Here is a 23,631-nt window from a genome sequence, read left to right as displayed (position 1 = left end):
AAGTCAGCTCTTCAGAGAGTGAATAATAAAGGGTATAAAAAATTGTAGTTGCCTTATAGCACTCTCCAATTAAAATTAAACTGAATAGTAAATTCTTATAAATAACATCATACCCCAAACAGTGGTTTCAAAGTGTTCTATGAAGACCCTTATGCATCTATAGATCGAACTTTTAAAAGGACTGAGAAGAAAAAAAGCCCCCCTGTTCATCTGTCAAATTAAAATCTTTCCCATGCCTGGTTTGAGATGCTGCTGAAGCAGGGAAGGATGGTTTCTCAGCTATGTAATGAGAATGTATGGCTGCTGAGGCTGGAACTCCAGCTGACCCAGAGCTATAAAAGTGTCCCCCTCCCTTGTCTTGATGCCATCCTGAGCTGTTGGTATTGGAGACCACGGTGGTAGGCATCTGAGGGACAAGGTGGATGTAAACAGGTCCTGGGAGGAGTGGGGCAGAAGAAACAAATGTCCAAGATACACACATAAGAGCATAAAAATGCCCAGCACCAATATCTGACCAGGCAATTGATACTTCATTGTATTGCCTGAAAAAGTTTCCGTTTGTAACCTACCCTCAGTGTCCACTGCTGCTGCAATGGAGCAAAGAGGAGAGAAAAAAACTTGGCCAAGGAGACGAGATGAGAGGAAACTGGTGAGAAGGAAAAAACACTTAACTGTGCTCTGGACCATCTTCCTCTAATGGATACCCCCTCCCATCCGCTGCCAGTTAAGCAAGTATCACTCGGCATGGTCTGTGGATGGATCTGTAGTGATGTGTAGAGGAGCAGGGAGACCCACAGACTCCACAGAAAATGTTTTAGCCTTTACGCGCAAGCCAGCAAGCTTGCCAAGAGACTGGTCTTGGGCTTGTTTCAGCATAGGGCATTATGTGAGGGCCTTAAACCATTTAGATAGGCACACTGTCTGAGATACGTTGAATCCCAGTTGTGCTACAGGCTTTTTGTGCAACCTTGCAATTTGCCTATCATGGGCAAAACGCTCTCAAGTTGCAAGTTTTAGTTCATTGCCAATTAAGACAGACTTCTGATCACTCATCTGGGTATTTAGAAAGGACAACCAACCAACCGCTTACATAAACACCTGTCCTACCTCTTCTCCAGTCTCAACGCCCTTCTTTCCACCATGGGTTGCACTCAGTTTGTCCAAACACCTCTGGCAAGCCGCTGGGCAGCGTGAGCAGTGGAAGTGATCGATGTAGAGGCTCTTTCTGCTGCTCGGTTCCTCTGCTGCTCTTCCTTCAGGGGTGTCCCTGCTCCGGCATGGGTGTCCGCAGGCCGCAGTCCCTCGGGAGCGCACGGACCCCCTTCGACCTCGGATGGGTCTCCAGCAGCCCTTCGTTCGCTGGCTCCTTTATGAAAGAGACCCGAGGAGGAGCACGCCCTGCTCCTCCCGGTGCCCGCAGCGGTGGCGCCCAGCAGGCTGCTCCCTGTTGTCGCCCTCAGCCGGCTGGAACCGGCTGCGACCAGCTCAGGGTGGCTCCCGGCCGGCGCCCGCAGGGGTGGTGCTGCCGCCCCCGTGCTGGAATCCTGTCAGGGCGGCCCCCCGGTCCCTCAGCCCCTCGGCCGCCGTGGCGACGGCGTTTGGCCCGCTCAGGGCCTGCCCCCGGCCCCGAGATGTGTAGAGGGGGGCAGGTGCCGCGGCCGCGCTCTGCCGTGGAGCCCCTGGGGGCCGCACGGGGCAGAGGGCGAGCGCCGGCCCGCAGCCCAGGTACGGGCACCCGCCCCGGGGCGGCTGCTCCTGTGCTCCCAGCCCCCTGCGTGTCTCCCCTTTGGCAGTCCCCAGGTAAGGTGTGATGGTAGGGCTCCTGCCCCTGCTCACCGGGTAGAAGTAGGTGTGGTTGTGTAAGCGTGTGGTCACGTAAGTATCGGACTGCGAGCTTTTACCTTGCAGATTTTGGCTACAGAAGTGCAAACAGCCCAGGTAGCACGGACAGGGTGCTTCCCACTGAGACTGCAGAGCTACTGTGCATCCCCACCTGCAGTCTCCTCGCTGAAGTTCAGCAGCTGCACGGCCAGAGGTGCGAGGCTTTGGGCGCCCAAACAAGCAAGCAAGACAGACCTCGCCTGGTCAGGGCACTCGAGGGAAACCATGGCTCCCCAGGCTCACCCAGCTTGCTCGCGGGAGCAGGTACCTAACGGGTGTCTTGCACAAAATGGGTACACACAAAATCATAGAAAGAATCATAGAATTGTTTAGGTTGGAAAAGACCTTTAAGATCATCGAGTCCAACCGTCAACCCAACACCACCATGCCCACTAAACCATGTCCTGAAGTGCCACGTCTACGCATTTTTTGAACACCTCCAGGGATGGTGACTCCACCACTTCCCTGGGCACCCTATATACCTGACAACCCTTTCGGTAAAGAAATTTTTCCTACTATCCAATCTAAACCTCCCCTGCTGCAACTTGAGGCCATTTCTCTCATCCTATCCCTTCTTACTTGGGACAACAGACCAGCACCCCCCTCACTACAACCTCCCTTCAGGTAGTTGTAGAGAGCGATAAAGTCTCCCCTCAGCCTCCTTCTCCAGACTAAACAGCCCCAGCTCCCTCAGCCGCTCCTCATAAGACTTGTGCTCCAGGCCCCTCACCAGCTTGGTTGCCCTTCTCTGGACACACTCCAGCACCTCAATGTCTTTCCTGTAGTGAGGGGCCCAAAACTGAACACAGTACTCCAGGTGTGGCCTCACCAGTGCCCAGTACAGGGGACGATCACTTCCCTGCTCCTGCTGGCCACACTATTTCTGATACAGGCCAGGATGCCTAAGTCTGTATGTCCTCTATGTTAAATTCCTTTATTAACACAACAACATCTGTTACTACGGACATCCCTGTAAAGATGCTTCATCTGACCTTTATGCTCATGTATGCATGCTATCTGGTGAAGTTGCCTAGAAAGAAAGAAGAGAATGTAAATAACGACAAAAGGCTTTGTTCTATGTACACCAGATCCTGTATTATGCCAGGAAATGAAATAACAATGGTTTCTGTGATGTCTGCTTCTTAAAAAACTATTATAAAGGAATGAATCTTCAGCTTTAACACTGTGATGCTTTGACTGGGCACGTTCAATCCACATAAGATAATTAAAGAGTTTTTAAACTTCATCATAAAATACAGATGATTAACAATGGTGAGAAACTCTGTGGAAAACACTCTACAGCAAACATCTGTCAGAATTGATAACAAACATACACTCTGCTTTTAATCTTACGCTGTTTGACATAATTTTGATTGCCTATAAATCTTCAGGTTTTGTTTATATTTCTATTTGCATTAGGATTGGTTGCCGCTTTATATTTGATCAGCAGTGCTGCTATTCACCATGGTGTAAGAAATCAAATAATGATTGTGTATATATAGCAATCTAAGCATTACAGTGCAGGAGACTGTAAACACAAAATTTTAAAATCTCTGTTTATCATCATAAGCGATGTTCTCTCCAGGTCTCTAATGACAATCAGCTTCTAGAGGCTTTTCCCAAATAACTGTCATTGAAAACAGCAGCATCTTTTTTGGTAGGTTGGTCCTGAAATGTCATATCTTCCTGCTGCTGAGACACAACTTCTTGTTATCTGTCTGCTTTCAATCAGTTAGACAATACACAACAATAGTGCCGACATTTTTCTTCTCCTGCTTTTTTAAATGAATGTTAGTACATCAAGAAATAGGAGGAAAAGACTTTTGCTAGATGCAGCTTAGGAGTCAGAAGCTGTGCATTAGGGACACCCTGTAACTCAGCTGCATATTGTGGGATGACGCAGCAGATTCCTCCTGAGCCGACATTTCCATATGTACACACCCAGTCTTAAAAAACAAATGGCTTATTGGCAAAATATAATAGAAAAAGTAGGATGAGTTAGAATGACAACGAAGAGGTTGATGATGTGGCTGCTTTGCCCTGAATTAGGACAAGCAGAGAGCCTTTTAAAATAATAGTCTCCTCTCGTTCCTTTGCAGCTTTGTTTTTGCATCTTTAAAACACGGATCGGTCTGTGATGCAGGGACCTGATTTTAATCATCATCTTACATAATCTCTGCAATCATTGTAAAGAGCAGTGCTGTTCAGTGATTTTAAAAATAGCTTTATTCTGCTATCAGCATACTAATTAATACACTTGCTTATTCCAACCTAGTTCATTCACCGTCTCAGTTACAGTAGCCACACTACCCAGGGTGTAATCAAATACAACTGGCTTTGTGTATTACGGTATTGTAAGAAGCAGATCATCAATCAGGAGGAGAGACCCTACTCCTGTTCCTGGAGGCCACCACCTGCTATGTCCTCCTGGCACAGCAGAGGGGAGGAGCTGTGCCTGCAGCAAGATCTAGCTGGTGATCCACCATGCCAAAACAAATGGATTTGGGGAATATTGTCTAAAAGGCTGCAAACAGCATTCAGTCAGCCATTTTGAACTGCTGAGCTTAGCAAGCAAGGTAGGGAGGAAGGGAAGGCACAGGAAAGCTCCCACTGGCTGCCAAGGAGGAAAAGGTGATAGCATGGGAGGTTCCTCGTGCTGCCTGAGGCATCCAGGAGCCATAGGGAAAGGACTGGGGGAGAGGCCCTCTCAGAAGCAAGTGCTTGGCATCTGAGGTAGGAAGCCAACATGGCTTTGTCTCTGCCAGCCCTTTTGTTTCTGAGGGATTTCTCCCTCACCACTTTTTAAAGCATTTTGCCTGCAGCAAAGCACCATGGCTGCCTATTCGGTGCCACCACTGCCACCGTCCCAGCACTGTGGCTGCTCCTGGCCATCTGGGGCCCAGCTGCCTTGTGTGACTTTCTCACCCAGGTACCAAAGTTAAATGATATTAAAAAACTGCCTGGAGGGCTTGCCTGAATCTCAGTTAAGCTAAACACCGTTACCTCCAGTGGGCTGGATGGAGGCTGATGAATGCTGATGTGAGTGAGAACAAAATCACAGCCTTGAAATTATTCCACTTGTTAAATGACTTGGAAGAGAATCATCAACCGATTCCCGGGTACCGTGTCAGGATACATCTCTGCTGCTGAAAAGTCACATCCCCATCCTCCTTTCTTCCGCCTTACTATCCTGTTTTGCTTCGTTTCGGGCAACTGAACCATATCCTAGGTGGTGGCAGGCTGGCTGCCTCAAACACAAAATCAGGGTACTAAGTACCTTTTGCCATTTTTTCTTATCTCTGTTTTTACAGCTATTTGCAAAGACAGCCCTCTGACTTAACCCAGCATCTGACCTCTTAGACAGGTCTCACCTTACACAGGCATTTTGTTTGCTTTAGTAAGCTGGAGTGTAAACAAATGTGAAAACAGGGGGCTGCTTAAATTCAATGAATGAGAAGACTAATTGCTTGAGCATTTAGCACTCCCAAGCAGACAGTAGCTGTTTGCTTGCTTTGCTGCTTTACCACTCCCTTCAAATGAAGCTGCAGTAAAATTAATAATCTGTGACAATGTATCTAACTGGAAGCAAATCAGTCACCTCCATCAGGCTGGTAATATCGCCTCCATCAACACTGGTGTTTACAGCGACTGGAGGGATCATATAGGGACCCCAGTCTGTAGGACAAGTCACTGCTGAAGAAGTAAGGACTGGACATGGCCAAGTAGCCATGAGTAGCTGGGCTTCAAAGCCTACATTGGGTGGCCTGTTTTAGGGTTAAGTAGCAGTGGCAAAAAAATGGATTCATTATTTCCAAGAGCTGGGAGATTTTTTATTTTTTTTTTAAGCAATTCATCTTGAAACAGCCAAGTAATAACTTGTGCCTGGCTGTGTTTGCAAGGTAGAATTATAATCATTTCTGGTTCAGGGTTCAGGGGCAGAAGAAAAGATTATTTGCTCAAAGGCAGGCAAAGCTTGTAGCCCTTCAAGTGCCTCCAGTTGTTTATTCATGCAGACTGTAAATGCCACTAAAATACATGAGAGCTCGCTACGAGGACAACTGTCTGATGCACATAAAAATAAAAAGACAAACATATTTCATTTTAGAAGGAAGACATGTTACTATAAAATACAAATTTTGCGACAAATGGAAGTTTGAAAGTGGCTGCCAAGGGAAGAGGTGGGCTGCCAGAAGGATTAGCCCCTCAGAATTATTTCAATGGGGCATGGCCAGGGCTTGTCAGATGAGACTTAGCCCACTCCCAATGTTAAGGGTTATGGTTAGGAGGGAGAAAAAGCCTGGAGCCCCCATACGATTCAGGCTGCAAAGGGGCTGCCAAAGGGAAGGGGTATGTCACCAAGAAGGAAGTTTTTCATGGGAGCCAGGGCTGGGATTCTGGGGTGAAGGCTCAGCCCACGCCTTGGTGGGGAGATGGACAGAGCCTGAGCTGCGGTGTGAGCTGCCAAGGGAAGGGATAACCAGCTGAGAGGGTCCTGCCCTGACAACTTTTTCATCTGGGCCAGGGTGTTTTGTTTGCATGTCCTTACCAGTGAGTCTTAGCAAATTGTTTGCATCTGCTTACCAGTGAGTCATATCAGATTGCTGGGTGTCATCTGCTCAGTCTTCTGCTGAGGTATGAACTCATGGAAAAGACCCCAGTCCTAATCCCAATATTATCCAAGACATCTCACTCCCTGTCTATCTTTGGGTTTGAGCTTCCAAACTGCAAATTTTTTGTCTCAGTCTCTGGCTGTTACGGAGGCAAATACTGTGTGGATTTATTGCCTCAAAATACACAGCACATCCTGGCTGGGATTTAGTCACCTCTGGCAATAGAGACTTGCACTTTCTCTTGTACTGTGGCTCACGCTACCTAGAGTCTGAATGTGGAAGCTACACATCCAGTGAGGCATGTGGGGATATGGTGCAACATGCGGTTTTGCACTGCTAACTGGTGAGGAAAATCTTCAGCGTGCCAGAACTAACCCCACTCACACTGTGGGGAGGAGAGGAGGCTGGTTAGTGGGACCCCTGGGTGCAGGTACACAGGGTGGTTGGTGACAAATGAATTACCCAGGGGACAGGTCAGCACACCCCAGCCGTGCTGTGCTCTGAGCAGCAGAGCTCACTTACCTCGAGACCAGTATAGCAGGAAGACTCTTTCAGGACCAGCCCTGACACCCCCGTATGGCATTGCTGTATAGAGATCAGCGGGACTGTGTACTTGGAGCATTGATTGACTTACACTGGCAATAGGGATGATCGATGTCTGTGAGGTGCTTGAGATACCTTTGCACTTCACTCTCCATGGGGGTCTTTCGTGCTGTGCCAGGGGGTCAGCAGGCCAGGCAGCAGCTGTGCTGGTCAAGGGAGTCCGGTGTAAACTGTCAGAAATGCTTTCGGCATAGATCCTTAACACAGCAAAGGAAGACTGCACTGCCTTGCATTGTCTTCTGAGCAAACACCTGCACTTCTCTAAGATAACCCACCCTGTGCTCTGCTCTAAGTTTTCAGTACAGGGGTGGATGCTCCAGAGCAAAATACTTTTTAGACATAAAAGTATCATAGCATGTTCATTTCATTCTCTTTGTGAGCTTTTCCTGCACGTGAAGTGTTTACTATCATGACATGAGCAAACACCAGCTCCAAACTGAGGTTCTTGCTGAAATGAAAAAGCAAACATTTGTCTTGCACAATCACATTTAATGTCAGGGTACTAACAGACCTTAATGGCCCTGGCCAGCCGCATCTGGGGTGTTTACCTACACCCCTGCCCATGGACGCAAGAGCCCCATTTCAGCTCAGCCCTGGGCTGTCAGTCTTTGCCTGAGCTATGCTGTAGGAATACCAGTCTCCAGCTCAACCACAGCCATGCCTGTGCCTGGCCATGGACCCCGAGGATCCAGACCCTGACCAGCAGACTGACTTCCCAGCTTGACCCCAGACCTGCCTTGTCACTGCGGACCTGCCCAGCAATCGCCATGCTGTATCCAACCCTGGTTACTGTCACTGAACCTGACTCTGACCAGCTGATTGACTTCCCAGCTTGATTTCAGAGCTGCCTCATAAGAACAAAGTTGCCTGATGAGATCTGGATTCTTGGTAGAACCTGGCTACTGTCTCCAAGTCTGCCATGCTCACCTTGCTCAGGTACTGTGGGACTGGTCCCTGGCTGGAGAGGTCCCTGTCTCTTAGGGAGCAGCTTACCTTCATGGCTCGCTGGCACTGTGGTGGAGTCAGGCCTCATGGTGCTCCTTAAGGAGCTACAGAACTCTTAGGCATTGCAGATGGGGCACACCGTGCCATGAAGCTAGCACATCATTTGCTTGTCTAATCTGTTCAGTAGGCTGGAAAATATAACTAATTCATTTAAATTGCTACTGCAAAAAAGTTGTCTAAATGTCTAATCAAGTCCAATTAGAAGTCTAAATGGATTATGTTTTCCATCGGGATACAAACAACAGCCTTGTTTCTAAGCACCATGGTATCGAAGCCATGATTTTGCATTCCCCACAGCCCTGAAGGCATACCTCATGCATGCATGGCTTCTTTCCTACCAGAGAAGCTCACTGCTGGAGGTCACCTCCTGTCCGCATGGTGCAGAGCTGCTGTGCAGCTGAGAGTGAGCAGGTTCCTTTGTGTGCTGGACCTAGGACCTCATGCACTTCTTGCCAAACTGTTCCCCATGTAACCAAGGCTTCAGTAGCCCTTAAACAGAGGGCTGCCTGTAATTCTGCCAAAGGCACTACTAATTTCATCTGCACTCTACTGACATAAAACAATTACTCCTTTTGATGAAGAAAGCAAAGCATTTTTGGCGTGTTCTTTGGTTTGGTTTGACCCACTACTTTGCCCTGCCCTACCCCTCATTTGAAGGAAGTTTTATATGTGAATAACCAAACAGCTATAACTGACCCTAGAGGTAAAGCAAGGAAGCAAGAGGAGCAAAACTAAACCTGTGCTTTCCCCCATTATCTGTTGTACCCATTGCATATTCATCTTCTCAGGTGAGAAAAAAAATCATGAGATGATTGTATTTTTGGCATTTCTTACTGTATTGAATTTGTGTGGCAAGGTTTTGGTAGCAGGGGAGGTTGCAGGGGAGGTTACAGGGGTGGCTCCAGTGAGAAGCTGCTGGAAGCTTCCCCTATCTCAGAGACAGCCAATGTCAGCCGGCTCCAAGACAGACCTGCCGCCGGCCAAGGCCGAGCCCATCAGCAATAGTGGTTATCACAGCCTCTGTGATAACATATTTAAGAAGGAAAAAAGTTGCAGGGCACACAAAAACAGCAGCCAGAGAGCCGAGTGAGAACATGTAAGAGAAACAACCCTGCAGACCCCAAGGTCAGTGAAGAAGGAGGGGGAGGAGATGCTCCAGGCACCGGAGCAGATTCCCCTGCAGCCCGTGGGGAAGACCATGGTGAGGCAGGCTGTCCCCCTGCAGCCCAGGGAGGTCCACGGTGGAGCAGATCTCCACCTGCAGCCCAGGGAGGACCCCACGCCGGAGCAGGTGGGTGCCCAAAGGAGGCTGTGACCCCGTGGGAAGCCCACGCTGCAGCAGGTTTTCTGGCAGGACTTGTGACCCCACAGGGGACCCACGCTGGAGCAGTCTGTGCCTGGAGGACTGCAGCCTGCGGAAAGGACCCATGTTGGAGCAGCTTGTGAAGAACTGCAGCCTGTGGGAAGGACTCACATTGGAGAAGTTTGTGGAGAACTGTCTCCCATGGGAGGGACCCCACACTGGAGCAGGGGAAGAGTGTGATGAGTCCTGCCCCTGAGGAGGATGAAGCGGCAGAGATAATGTGTGATGAACTGGCCGTAAACCCCATTCCCCATCCCCCTGCACCGCTGGGGGGGTAGGTAGAGAATCCAAGAGTGAAGTTGTGCCCAGGAAGAAGGGAGGAGTGAAGGGACCGTGTTCTGAGATTTGGTTTTATTTCTCATTACCCTACTCTGGTTGATTGGTAATAAATTGAGTTAATTTTCCCCAAGCTGAGTCTGTTTTGCCCGTGACGGTAATTGGTGAGTGATCTCTCCTGTCCTTATCTAGACCCACAAGCCCTTTGTTATATTTTCTCTCCCCTGTCCAGCTGAGGGGGGCAGTGATAGAATTACTTTGGTGGGCACCTGGCATCCAGCCTGGGCCAACCCACCACTCTCAACTATGATCTAATGGTCAGGCTAAAATTTTCTTAATTTTAGTACAAATAGAATCATAACATCATAGAATGGTTTGGGTCAGAAGGGACCTTGAAGACCATCTAGTTCTAACCCCCCTGCCATGGGCAGGGACACCTTCCACTAGACCAGGTTGCTCAGAGCCCCATCCAACCTGGCCTTGAACACTTCCAGGGATGGGGCATCCACAGCTTCTCTGGGCAACCTGTTCCAGTGCCTCACCACACTCACAGTGAAGAACGTCTTCCTTACATCTAATCTAAATCTACCCTTTTTCAGTTTAAAGCCATTAACCCTTGTTCTGTCACTGCATGCCCTTGTAAAAAGTCCCTCTCCAGCTTTCTTGTAGGCCCCTTTAGGTACTGGAAGGCTGCTATAAGGTGTCTCCCGAGCCTTCTCTTCTCCAGGCTGAACAACCCCAACCCTCTCAGCCTGTCCTCATAGGAGAGGTGCTCCAGCCCTCTGATCATCTTTGTGGCCCTCCTCTGGACTCACTCAACATTCTTTTTGTCAATATTGGCCCACGGGTACAATGCTGGTAATCTTGTCAGAGATGTTGCCATCCAGGTAACCAGACCATCAGTCCTGGTTCCACCGAAGCTGGCGGCAAAAGTTAAATTGGCCAAATAGCAGGTCTGTCCTTTTAATAACGCACATCTGTAGGTACGTCTATTTACATTTGGTCATTTTTTTTACAATTTTAAACTAATAGGAGATTCAGTTACTTCTTTTCCAAGCCTATAATTTTCTTGTCATTTCCCTGCTCCCTTTTCCTTTACACAGGCTATTCTGTACAACTGCTGCAAGTAATCTCCACAGGGACGCACAAAAACATGGCAATAATTTTGGCCCTCTCCCCCCGCTGCACGTTATCTCGTTTTGCTCTAAAGGACCATCTTCTGGGCGGGGTACTGCAGATCCAATTAAATATGCTTCTGTATCAACACTGCTCTTAAGCAAAATATATTGATTGGTGAAGCTTTGGACCTACTTTAATCAAGTAATCTAAACAGGGCTTAAGCTTCAAAAGCCTGGTGATGCTCCTAGCTTCAAAGCTTTTACTTACACTGAATTAATTTATCCTGGATGTTCTAATGCTCCTAGCAACCCTATGGATTATAATGTTAGAGGTTGAAATCATGGCTCTGATAATATTCCCTAAGCTTAGACTGTATTGATCATAAGGTAAAGGCAGAAATGAGAGTGGGGAACACAAGGCGAAAACAAAAGGATTTTATTTGAAGCGGGGGTGAATCTGTTCACCCCTGTAGCAGGCTGCTGGGAAGGAGTATCAGAAGGTGTTAACAGTTGTTTTTTTCTGGACTGAAGAGCTATTCTGATATGGACAGAGTGTCAGACGCTCATTTCCAGACTCCTTCTTGCATAATATTGTAGGTGTATTATGTCATAAATATAATTCTTTGGCAAAAGGAAGGTTCATTTGGATTTCACATGCAGTAGCTGGCACAACATTATTGAACATCAGTACAAGTTACAGTATTAGTCTCAGCTCCGCTCTGGGAAATGGGAATAACATTTTTCCCCAGTCAAAGTGAGAGCTAGAAGCCATTGTGTGTAGCCACCTGCTGCTAAATTATGTGCACTAATCACACAACCAATGCATGCTCAAGAAACAGACCTGGTAGTGTTAGGTTAATGGTTGGACTCAATGATCTTAAGGGTCTTTTCCAACCTAAATGATTGTATGATTCTACGATCCTAAGAACATTCTTATCTTTATGAACCAACATGTTTATATTTGTAAGAATCAGCCAGGCTCTTCCTTTGATGCATCGAACACCTGTGCAAACACAGGGAAATGTCTAACCCGATGTGCACTGTAGTCTAAGGATGCCATTCAATCTGATATGGTTTGACCTTCATTAGTGAGAAGAGAAACATGACAGCGTTTGCTTAAACAAACGTAACTGCACCCGCTCCAGTGTTGATGCAGGGTCTCTCAGGGCTGCAGGCATATAAGCCAGTGGCAGCTAGCAGTTTTATCCGGAACACACAGGGCTGGCGTCCTTTGATTCCGTTCCCCTTGGCGGAGACCTGGGGTAGCCTACATGGGCAGCTCCATCCTGACAGAGTGCTGCCTGGTGAAGTCTGCAGAGGGGCTAGGGAGTAGGGCAGAGTTATTGTCCATCACTGGAGGGTGGCAGAACCCCCTCCCCAGATAACTCTCAAAATTTCTTCAGTGGCCTTGCCCTGTGCCCTGCCTGTCTTCCAGAGATTATCATGAAAACAGCATATTGGTGAATGAATTAAAAGATGATTTAAAGCAAAGATAACTTCTACATTGTTATTGCAGCCAGGTAAAGGCTCATACTATTTTCAATACAGACTATCTCCTGCTTTATGAAACTCAAAGCCTATGAAGCGATTTCACACAGAGAGCTCTGATTACTACAGCAATAATTTCTTCTAACAGCCTTTCAAACACTTATTAATAGAAAAAAAATCAGTTCAAACTGTCTTCCCATCACACAGAAAATATCAATGTTCACAGTGTGAACTTTAAAATCCCATCTGATTAGTTAATGTCAACAATTATTAGTGTACTGTCAATTTAGATTTCTATTGTCCTCCATTGATCTGTCTCCATATACTGTGCAGTGCACATCAGTTAAAAAGTAACTTTCCTATGCTAACTGGCTAGGGATGATTTTCTGTCCTGCTGTCAACTGGCAGTGAGTAAAATAGGAAACTTTGGCACATTTTCCTGTGACGGGCTCCCACCTCACTGCTTACCACCAGTAGGACAGCATCTTTAAGGATACAGAAAGTGGCTTCATGAAGAGAGCAGGGAAGCGATAGCAAGAAGAGTGCCACTTGTTTTTGTTTCTTATACTCTTCTCTTATTTCATAAACCTTTGGGCACATGCAGATGGCAGCTTTTCTATTTTCATCATGGCAGAGATGACTGGTACCTCCCATGAGAAAAGACACAAAAAGGAACTAAAAGGTCAATCTAGGTCTAGGTAAGATATTGATCGTGCTGCACCTGGTGTTTGGAAGGCATCAGGGCTTCTAAGCTATTTCTTTCTTCTAGTCTGCTAGTGTCAGGAATTGTATTCCTCCAAGGGGTAAGGTAAGGAAGCCTCCGGTATTTTGGCATTCCTTCTCTCAGCCCTAATTAAGCTTGAATACTATTTACAATACAATTTAAATTCTGATTGACTATATCATGGCCAATCTAAGCTTGCCCCTTTTTGCACTTAGGTTCCAGAATGGGTTGAATTATTCCATGGCCACTAATTTAATATAGACTGTAGCTGCCAAAGTCATGAATGAGGGGATCGCACCAGCCCCCACTTCCCTTACAGTTCACCCACCCTATAGTCCGAGATCTCTTAAGAGAGACCAAGACATTTAGACAGCTGCATCCCAGAGGAAGGGAGGGACTGACTTTTAGGTCTGCAAAATCTGCCCCTCAGGTTCACAGGTGCTGGAGAAGACCGAGGAGACTCAGTCCAGCTGATTAGTTTTGCTTAAAGTCACGTAACACAACCTGAGTCCTGAATAAATGTGGACTCCTTGCATACATGTCTGACTTTGTGGCACAGTATGGTTTTTTTCTATTTTATTTCCAAAGCCCTTGGAAACTGTATATTGAGAGCAGACATCTGGACTCCTAATTTCTTTCTCCCTGTTCCTGCCTCCCTCCCCCCCGAATAGTAATCCCTTTCTGTGCTGCCTGCAGGAGAAAATGAGTCTGCTTGTACCTTCTGTGCACTGCTGCCAGGCCATTTTACGTAAGCATCTTTTTCTGTTCTCCATTGCAGGACAGCACGTTCTGTTAGAGCCAGTTGTTGTCTTTAATCTCTGAACGTAAACATGCAGATTACATTCCATTCTGTCACCAGTGTTCAGTGGATAACAGACATGCTGTCATATCTGTGCTGCTTTCTCTGGGCTGTGCTGATCACTCTCCTACTGAGCACGTGGCACCGGATCACTTGCCATCAGTGATACGCAGGCGAGGATAAGCCTTCCTTGCCCCCTCTTCCCAAGGCTTTGATACGTCAGGCTGCTCCATTCGACCCTCTATAGGAAGCTTTAGTATCATCCTCCTACTCATTCATGGATAGGAGGACGTCACAACGGGCAGGCTGGGCTCTCTGCGGCTGTGGTCACATTTGGGAGTCTCCCCTCTGCCCTTAGAGTTTTCCGGTGTTTGACCTTCACAGCAGCTCCCCCAGAGTTGTCAGCGTTTGGAGAAGAGGTTTGAATTGAAATCCAGCTGTCACTAAAGTACTGTGTGGCCTGATTGCTCCAAACAGCTTAATGACAGTGCAAGCAAAATGCCAGGAATGTTTGTCTTGGACAATTCCCCAGCCCCAGCCTTGTCTCCTTCCACTGGCGAAGCTGCTTTTAGGACAGGAGATGGAATTATATAGCTTGAGGTTAAACAACAGCTGGACTCTATGTGGTGTCTTCACTGCTAGGGGTAGGTGTGTATCCACACAGATATAGGTGGGGGAATACAAGTTGCAACCTTCTATGTTGCTGCAGGCTCCACTTTCCTGTAGATACCATGGTTTGTCTGCAAAGTGAGAAAGAGGGGGTTACAGGCAAGATCTCAATATGGGGTAAGTCAAGGGAGTGCGTTAACAGCAGAGGGGACTGATTAGGATGCATGATCATATCAGACATACATGTGACTCCCCACTGATGGAGAGCTGCAAGCAACATGATTTTTTTAAGTGCAGGTTGCTCCCTTCCACCCAAAGCCTGAGGTGTCCAACCCTCACCATGTTTGGCTACACCATGGCTGAAAAAGACTCACATCTTGCACAGTCTTTGAAACCCTTGCTGCAGGTTTCTCTACTGGGTGATTAGCAGCTGCCTACACAGTGTGTCAGAGCCCATTTTACCTGATTTTCATTGTGGCATGCAGTAAGGGCTTCAGAGCGGTACCAGAGAAGATCAAGCATCCTTATATTGAGGAGGGAACGGGAGTTTACTGAGAGGCTACAAAGCTTTCCGAGTGCCTGATTGCTCATTTTGTATTCATGTGCCGCTTTCAAGCAGGGGGTGGCAAGAGGCGGGGAAACACCGTGGTTCATTCAGTCAAATATAGGGAAAGGGTAGACAAAATTGGCTGTTTCCTTTGCTTAATGTTTTATCATTTGACCTTTATCTATGTCAGGAGATGAAGAGTGGTGATATTGTACGTCTGCTGTGCTGGCCACTCAGAACAAACTGCATTTTGTGGGCTAAGTTGGGAATTCGGGCACCTTCTCAAGCTCAAGCTGAGGCATGGGCAACCAAAATGGTGCTATGAGGAACAAGCCCACAAATGGGACTTGGTGCCCAGCTCTCCCTCACATCAGCATTGCATGAGCCTGGAAAATTCATCGGCTTTCTGCACGGATGGGATCCAACAGACTGCTTTACCTAACGCCAACACAAATCTCTAACGCAGACTTACTTGCACTGCTTTGAACACCCTTACCAAAGTTGAGAAGGTTGAAATAAAGGATGGCTTACAACCATTTAACTGCATTTACTGTACAGGTTTCTACTGGATCACCAGTCTCTATGTTGGTCACACCAGAGAAAATTTCCTAATATAACCAAATCCCAAGTGACAAAGCAGGCTGCATCCCAGGCTCTGTGCTAAATTGCTGTTCACTCTCTTTCCAAGTCTTTGTCTTTCTCTCATTTTCTCTCTCTCTCGTTTCTTTTTTCCTTTCTTCGTGCAGAGAAGAGAAATGATTGCTAATGAATTGCAAGCATGGGGTATGGAAAGATCAGTTAATACGGCCCAAGTATTCAGTAATACAAATACATTAAAGTGATCAAGCAATGAATGAAAATTGACCCAAAGAGCAGGTTCCACTGAGAAAACATGTGAGAATGTAAATTAATGTGACTTGATGAAACTTGAAATGTCATAACACAGCAGGGTATACAACACATCAGAGGAAATGTGAAAATTATACTTTTTCCTGAAATCATAGTTTTCAAAAATAAGTGGCTTTTAAATTCTTCTAAAAATATAATAAAGGAATTAGTGTCAAGAAAAAGGTTATTGTTGTTTATCAGACTGCAGGCTCAGTCCATGGTGGCTTTTCATAAATATCCTCTTTTATTCCTCTGACTATGCAGTGGGAAAAGGAAAAGAAAAATCCTGAAGTCTTTCTACTTGTCTCGTTCCCTCTTCTTAACTTTGCACAAGGGAATTTTTAAAGAAGTTGTTTGGAGGGTAAATGGCATGTTAATCTACCGCTTTTTTTGCCTTTTGGCCATCTGCTTTCATCCAAAAGTTCTAACGCTTAGAAACAAGCAAACAAAACAAGAGGAAAGGTCACCTGAAATTAGTCTGTCTTCTAATAAAACTTACTCAAAAGGGAGGGATAAAAGCATCGGGAAACAGAATTAAATAGTTAGGCTGGCGAGTTTCCAAACCCAAACAGAAAATGTAACATATTCTCCCCCATCCCACGTGTCTGTATTTGTTTGGTGATGGCATGACTGGCCCATGTGTTGGGAAAGTGTTTCCTCTCTTTCTGTCACGAGAGATGGCAGATTTTTCTGCTGGCCTCCATGCTGGAATATGGTCCTCAAAGGGGTCTAAGATATGAACAGGAGGGAAAGGATTCCTCCCCTATACCACACTGCACAGCCTGCAGATAGTACACGACTAGGTCCCTTTTCGTCCAGTGCAGAGTGGTTTTCTGTAGGAAGAACACCAGGAGTGCAAGTGTACAGAGCTAAAGGAGAAATCGCCAAAAAAATTGTTAGTTTTGTCCTCTGAGGTGACCACACATGGAAAAAGGAACCTCAGCCTTTTCCTCTAGCACTGAAGACTGTGTGCTGGGTTCTGGCTGAAGATGGGTACCCTCTATGGAGTATGTCCTAGCGGTACCTGTGCCAGCCACCACCTCTCTGCACTGCTCCAGCTCAGATGCTTTCGTCAGACTATTTCTCAAGTTTTTATTTCCCCAGTCTCCCTAGCCCTCTTTCTCTCAACTGAGTTAATATGCATACAGGAAGGATTAACCAAAGTCTGTGTCCAGGTAGGGAAATGAAAAGACTTGTGTTCCATAGAAGAGCGTCTAGTAAGCAGGACAGTCTGAGTTACTAGGGGATACCTGAGCACAAGGTATTCTTGATGCAACCCAGCCCCATCTCTTTTCCTGTAGAACTGCATGAAGGTGGGATGGTACTATCCAACGAGAAGGTTGGCACGCTCCTGTGTAACGAAGCCTGTCCATAGACGAAAGAAATATAAAGAATAGAGGAAAATTCACGCCAGGTCAAAACATAAAAAACAGACTGGAAAAAAGAAGTACAGCAGGTCAGTAGAGCTATTAGATGGCTAATTAAATAGCACAGTACGTAATGTCTTCTAATTCTTGTATAATAGACAATATTAATTTCATGAAATGTCATGATAATGACCAGAAACATAATTCCTGTTTTGTTTTGGTTTGGTTTTTTTTTTAAATGAATGCAGGAAGTTAGCTGTGAAGGAGAAGGGGAAAAAGAGGTTAAAGGATATTTTACCACTTGCAGCGTGCTCAGAAAATTTGTGAATGCAACTTGTGTAGCTTTGCATTGGTGCAAATAACCAGAGCCTAAAGCTGGTTGGTCCATTTTCATCAGTCAATGAGAGAGTAGAAATAGTCAGTGAGAATGGTTTGCAAATCTTCTGCGTCTCAGCCCAGGTAATTGGGGTTTTTTCATATTTGAATTTATATCCTGAAACATGAGGCCACTGTAAAGCAAATGACCAATAATACAATAGTTTTGCCATCCTGAACAAAAATGCAGCCTTTCAGAAAAATTCAGCACTTCAGCTAAAGGAAAAGATATTACAGATTTCAATTTTTTTTAAAATGTGACTAAGCAAATGATAAATGGGAAATTATTGAATAGCTATTTTTTCTGAATATTTTCTTGGCATGGCTTATGCGTAGCTTCTCCAGTTGGGTTATGGTGTAAATTAAAGTTATTTTTCTTGGTAAGATTTGTTACATAGTTATAATATGTCTACAATTCACACAGAAAGTGGAGTCTATGGAATGAGACCCTGAATAGTCCTATGTCTTCTATTTATATCGGCTGAAGCATACAGAAGAGCCTTCCACTCATATTAGAAATTAATCTTGAGTATCAATGAAAAGTATGATTGTTTAGTGTTGTCTGGTTAGGATCCAATTACGGATGGTGTATTTATTTTAAACATATAAGATGCGTGCTAGAGATCTCCAGGAATAAAAATGAGGTGAAATTGGCTGAGTACTGAATGGAAAAAATAATGATCTGTGTTACATATCATCTTGTGTACTGGAGACTACAGATGAGGGATTAAAAAATTAAGGCCATGGCTATTTATGCTGCACAGCACAGATTGCTCTGAGTGTTATTTGAGTGTTGGCACCCAGCAGATAGACATCACGCTTTATCTGTGATTTAAGTACATCTTCTGCAACACAAAAGGATGGCACGATGTACGAGTGTGAGGTAGTAGCTGCTATATCAACCCCAAATGCCAGCTTTGTCCCTCAAATTGAACTCCTACATGTGTCGAAGGGCTCACGTGCCCTCCGTGCCCTGGTGTGCTGCACGAGAGGGGCCCTGATGCATGGGCAGCCCCTCTGAGTAGTCGTCGATACTTGCGAGAGCTGCCACCCCATGGCTGGATGTGGAGTTCTATGGCAGAGAGCGTATTGTTCTTACAAATACAGATGCATAGCCATGGATGGGCCACGTAAGCTTTCTTCTGCTGACTCGTGAGAGGCACAGCTTCCCAGGGTTACCGGTATGAGGAAAAGCCTAGTAGTCATTTGTCTTCAGGCACCCAAGGTCATCTTCTTCCAACCAGTACCCTGACACGGCAGATTAATGTGGGGAGGTTTTGCCCCTGGGCATGCAGAAACTGTGGTGGGGAGGAAGGGAAACTCTTTTCCAAAGGAGATGGCTGTTGAAGAAGAGGGTTTCTAATTCCATGAGAATTGGTAGCAGAATATGAAGTACAGCAGTAGAAGTAGAGCCCCATCCACTTACTTGGTAGAGATAAGCTAAAGAAGCCAGTTTGCTTTTGCAGTTCTCCGCATGTGTGATCTCTCCAAGATCCCTTTTATTTACTTATTTATGTATATCATTGACAAGGAAGATGATTAAACTTCCTTGTTACGATCCACCTTTGACTCAATACATTACTGTATTACTTTCTACATCCTTCACTGCATGTGTTTAGACAGGACTTCTGAAATATCTTCCCAAAGGAGGAGTCAGTGGCCTGCAGAAAACCTCTTTTGTCTCAGAAAGCCGGGACTGCACACAGTGTTTAGTCTTGTCTTGTTCTAAACAAACCTTACAAATGACCTTTCCCTGCTGGTAGACTTTTGCTGCTGGAAGTTATTTCTAAAGCCGTTTTATGTCTTGTCAGTTTGTCTGTATTTATACTGCAGCCCCATCTGTCTGCTTGCATTTGAGCCCTAAGACCGCTTTGCTGCCCACTTTAACTTTTTTCCTGGTGGGATGAGATATGTCTGTGAATGGGGAGCTACTGTTATTAGGACATTTCCAGAAGGATTCATTCTGGCTAGTTTCTCATAGCCACACCCTTTCACTTCCCCACTACTTCTACTCTGGCTTTGGGTGGCAACCTTAGTTTATTGCTTAGAACCAGCAACGCCAGAAGAAGAGACACTAGAATCCCACAGTGCAAGCCAGTTTTTAAGAATAAACTCATTTCATCAGTAGCAACTGTGAACCACAAGTGGAAACTGAGCATCTGGGTGAGCTACACCCAGAAGAACTTAAGAGGATGAGCCATTGGGGAAAATCTGAGCCAGGAGTACAAACGCTAGCCTATATCATCTCAGACTGCAGAGTATCAGCAGGGATGCCCATACTACTGGTATCACTGGTAGGCACCAGCTCTTTGAAAGCTTCTCACTGGGTTAAGATCCAGTCACAGCAACTAACTGTCTGTACGTTGTTGAAGTCCTGGGATTGGTTTCAAACAAGTTTTGGAAACCAAAAGAATTGCAAAACAAATAAACAAAAAACAGAAAGGGGGTAAAATATTTTACAGTTGCTTAATAGAAAATGGGACATTATAATAGGTTTTTTGTTGCAGAACAGTTGTGCGTGTTCTTTGGAACATTTACTCTTGACATATTCTTATAACAGCTATTCATATAAACAAGTACTTTTTGCCAAGACACCAATAAAGTTATATGATTTATGTAATCATAATACAAATTATTTATCCAGATGATAAAGAACTTAGAGAGTGAAGAGCCCCTTAAGTCCCTGGGAATATTGGTTTCACGAGTATCAGGATTTCACTCTCATTTCTCAGTCTCTGACATACTCTGGTAAAATTGTTAATTATTGTATCTGATCACCCTGTGCTAAACTGACTTACAATTTTCTAGCTCATAGGCAGCTGTCACAGTAGTACAAAGGATTCACTATTTTTAAGCAAAACAGAGTCAAAATATTTTTATGGCATTTTGGATATTGCAGTAGCCTTTAAAGAGCTTAGTGATGATATAGTTGGAATTAAGCTACAAGTCTCAGGTAGTATTTTGTGCTACTTGATGCTTGCTATTATTAGCATGTTTGGTTGCCTTCCATCTTAGTATGTCTGTAAGCCATTCGTATGAACCACTGAAGTCCTGCAGTACAGTATTGAAGCATCTCTCTCTAAATCAATATGTAAATCCCATTCCTTAAAACAACAAAATTAAAGGAGGAGATCTCAGTTTAAAAACTATTTCAAAGAGTGTCAGCCACCTTCATTTTACTGTCACCTGCCTGGAAAGTGATGAAAAGAACGGATACAAGTGAATATGAATCATAGGAATAAACACAGGGGGAAGGTCAGGCTGTTTTTTTCCTCAGGAGCATGGGCTGGTGTCCATCAGGCACGACTGTTGAGTACTGGCTCATATCATCAGAAAACACTATGCTCCCACTGCAATCTGTACAAAATGGGATGGACTTAAACCTCTTATTTCTCATTCTCCAGGCATATCTCATTCTCTGCCGCTGCTTCATTTCCTTGTACTGTGCCCCTTACCACACTTTATTTGCTAGCCACTGCTATCAGCAGCAGCAACAGCAGCAGCTCCCTGTCCGTGACAGACCATGTCCCTCTCTGAAGCAGATTTTGTAGTGGTAGTATTATGTATACCACAAAAGGAACATCTGCTCCATGCTATTCCTTCCTCCCCCTCTCTTATTTCCTCCTACTCCCAATCTTTGTTCTTTCAACTTAAATATTCCTCCTATATATAATTTCCACCACTCATGTTTGCACGCTTTTGCTGAGCTGCTGCTTCTTAGCACTTGGAAACATTTTTCTTTCTCCTGCATGGGAGCTCAGCAGTGGGTTTCGGGTTCCTAGTAGCAGCTATTGAGTGCTCTTGTAGTCAGATGAGCTATCACCCATCCTCCCTTTGCATCTTTTTGAAAAGGATATAGATCACCTGAGTCATATTGGCCATCATGTTGTGAAATCCTAAATGATTTTAAAGTGGCACTAGACACCCATGTTTAAACACCTGAATGGCTCTCCAACTGTGGTCAGCCAGCTTCTTTCTCCAAAATTCCATGTTACCATTTGTTATCAGATATCATAACTTGGCCATACCCAGTACTGTTCACAAACATGCAAGGGACAGTATCTTAGTGGTAGAAATTCTCATAGCTCACATGAAGTCGTGGAAGCTTCATGGAAGCTGCCAAAGCCAATGGAATTATGCCATTTACTATGCCAGATCATGACATGACCTTCTGTTGTAATGTGTGCATCTTCTTATGCCTACAGATTTCTTGTGCATGTCTTAAGAGCAAAATCCTTGGAAAAAGGATGATTTTCTCAGCACAGAGCTGTACTTCAAGGTGTAAGTAACAGAAAATCTGAAGTATCCCCCAAAGGACTGTCCAATTATACTAGTTAATTTTCAGCTCACCTATTTGTCTCTGTCACTTGCTTAACCGTTCTGTAATATTCTGTTTGGAGGTTATATTACCCATTTTGAACTCAATGACAGTGTTCACATTGCCTTGAATGGAAGGTGGCCTGGATTTCAACTGTATGTATAAACTACATGTAGCAAGAACCTTTTGACAATCTTCCAAATTCTTCCATTCTTTCCAAAGTAGGTTATGATGTACCTTGTTGAGAAGAAAGTACCAAACTGCATCAGATTTGGCCAAACTTTTCCAATAAAATGTTGAAGTTGAGATCAAGTATTCTATCCTTACATTAAATAGTCAATGTAGATGTTACACAGATATATATTTTCATAACTCTTGCATAAATTATCATATCCTAGTAACTATTCATATTAAAAGAATGAGTTGTACTCAAACACTTGTTCATATGTTGTGCATTCGATCCTGTACCTCTCTCTATATATCATGTATTTATCAGCAGGAGCTTGGGGACTAAATTATTCATAAGTGGTAGACAGGCAAATCAGTTACCCTAAATGAAGGCCAGTAAAACCATACTGCTGCACCACAGAAGTCTGTACTTCACATATACCACAGGAAGATTGCTTTTGGATATTTCCAGGTTCTTCCAGTACTCTCCACTGCATCCTTTCCATCTGTTGTGAAAGCAGACTTCTTTATTCAGCCCCTACCTACGGCATCATAAAAATTGTCCCCCTCCCACCCTCCCAGCCTATCTGTGGCTACAAGTGGCATGGAAACAAAATGTGCTGCTCATCAGTTCGGAGAAAGGAGACATCCTTGATTAGTAGGAATCTCTTGTCTCTAGCTTGTAAGGTCTTTGAGGAATGGTCTGTCACTCATTATATGTGTACATCATTTAGCACAAGGGGGCTGCCCCACTGGAGGCCCAGGAGTGGTATTGCAATACAAATGTTAGCTGTGCAGGTTTGTGGTAAAATGATGAACTGCACAGCCATGCAGCATCATTTATCACACAGCCTTCACTTCAACAAACAAAGCATGGAATATAATAATTTATAAAGATGTATATTACTTTTTCTTCCTCCCTTTTTGTCTTCTTTAGGGGGGAAATTTATACAACACCATGGTAAATTGTGACTAAGAGAGTTGGTACTGTTAGAAAACAGGGCTGCAGAAAAAGTATTGTTTCAAAATACTGAAATGCTTAAGAAAGCTTCACTAGAGGAGGCTGAAAAATACTTGATGATAATCTGCCCTCAGTCTAGAAAGAGTAAGATGATGCTGATAAAGTAACGTTCAAAACTTGAGCATTTGTCTGTGGCGTTGGGGTTTTTTAATTAATCAGCTTTCCAAGTGCACTACAATTTATATCTGCATTTGGCATTTAGTCATTGCAGATAGTAAACGGTATTTAGTAATCTTGCCTATTCCTCATGCATCTTCTTGACAGACAGACGGGAGCTGTACCTCTGCCTGAAGCCAAAGAGGTCCTCTCACACATGACAAAACCTATCATCAAAACCAGACCAACAGAAATGATTCCTCAAAGTCAGTGGTCCTGTGATAGCAATGCACAAGAGAGCAGGAAAGGGTGGGAAAGGGAGCAGGAGAGCTTGATGGGAAAGAGTCTGCAGGGTGGACCAGGACCTGCAAAGGG

Source organism: Haliaeetus leucocephalus, unplaced genomic scaffold (assembly GCF_000737465.1).
Source record: "Haliaeetus leucocephalus isolate CR32 unplaced genomic scaffold, Haliaeetus_leucocephalus-4.0 Scaffold932, whole genome shotgun sequence".
NCBI classification, from domain to species: domain Eukaryota; kingdom Metazoa; phylum Chordata; class Aves; order Accipitriformes; family Accipitridae; genus Haliaeetus; species Haliaeetus leucocephalus.
Note: the sequence above shows the minus strand (reverse complement) of the source record.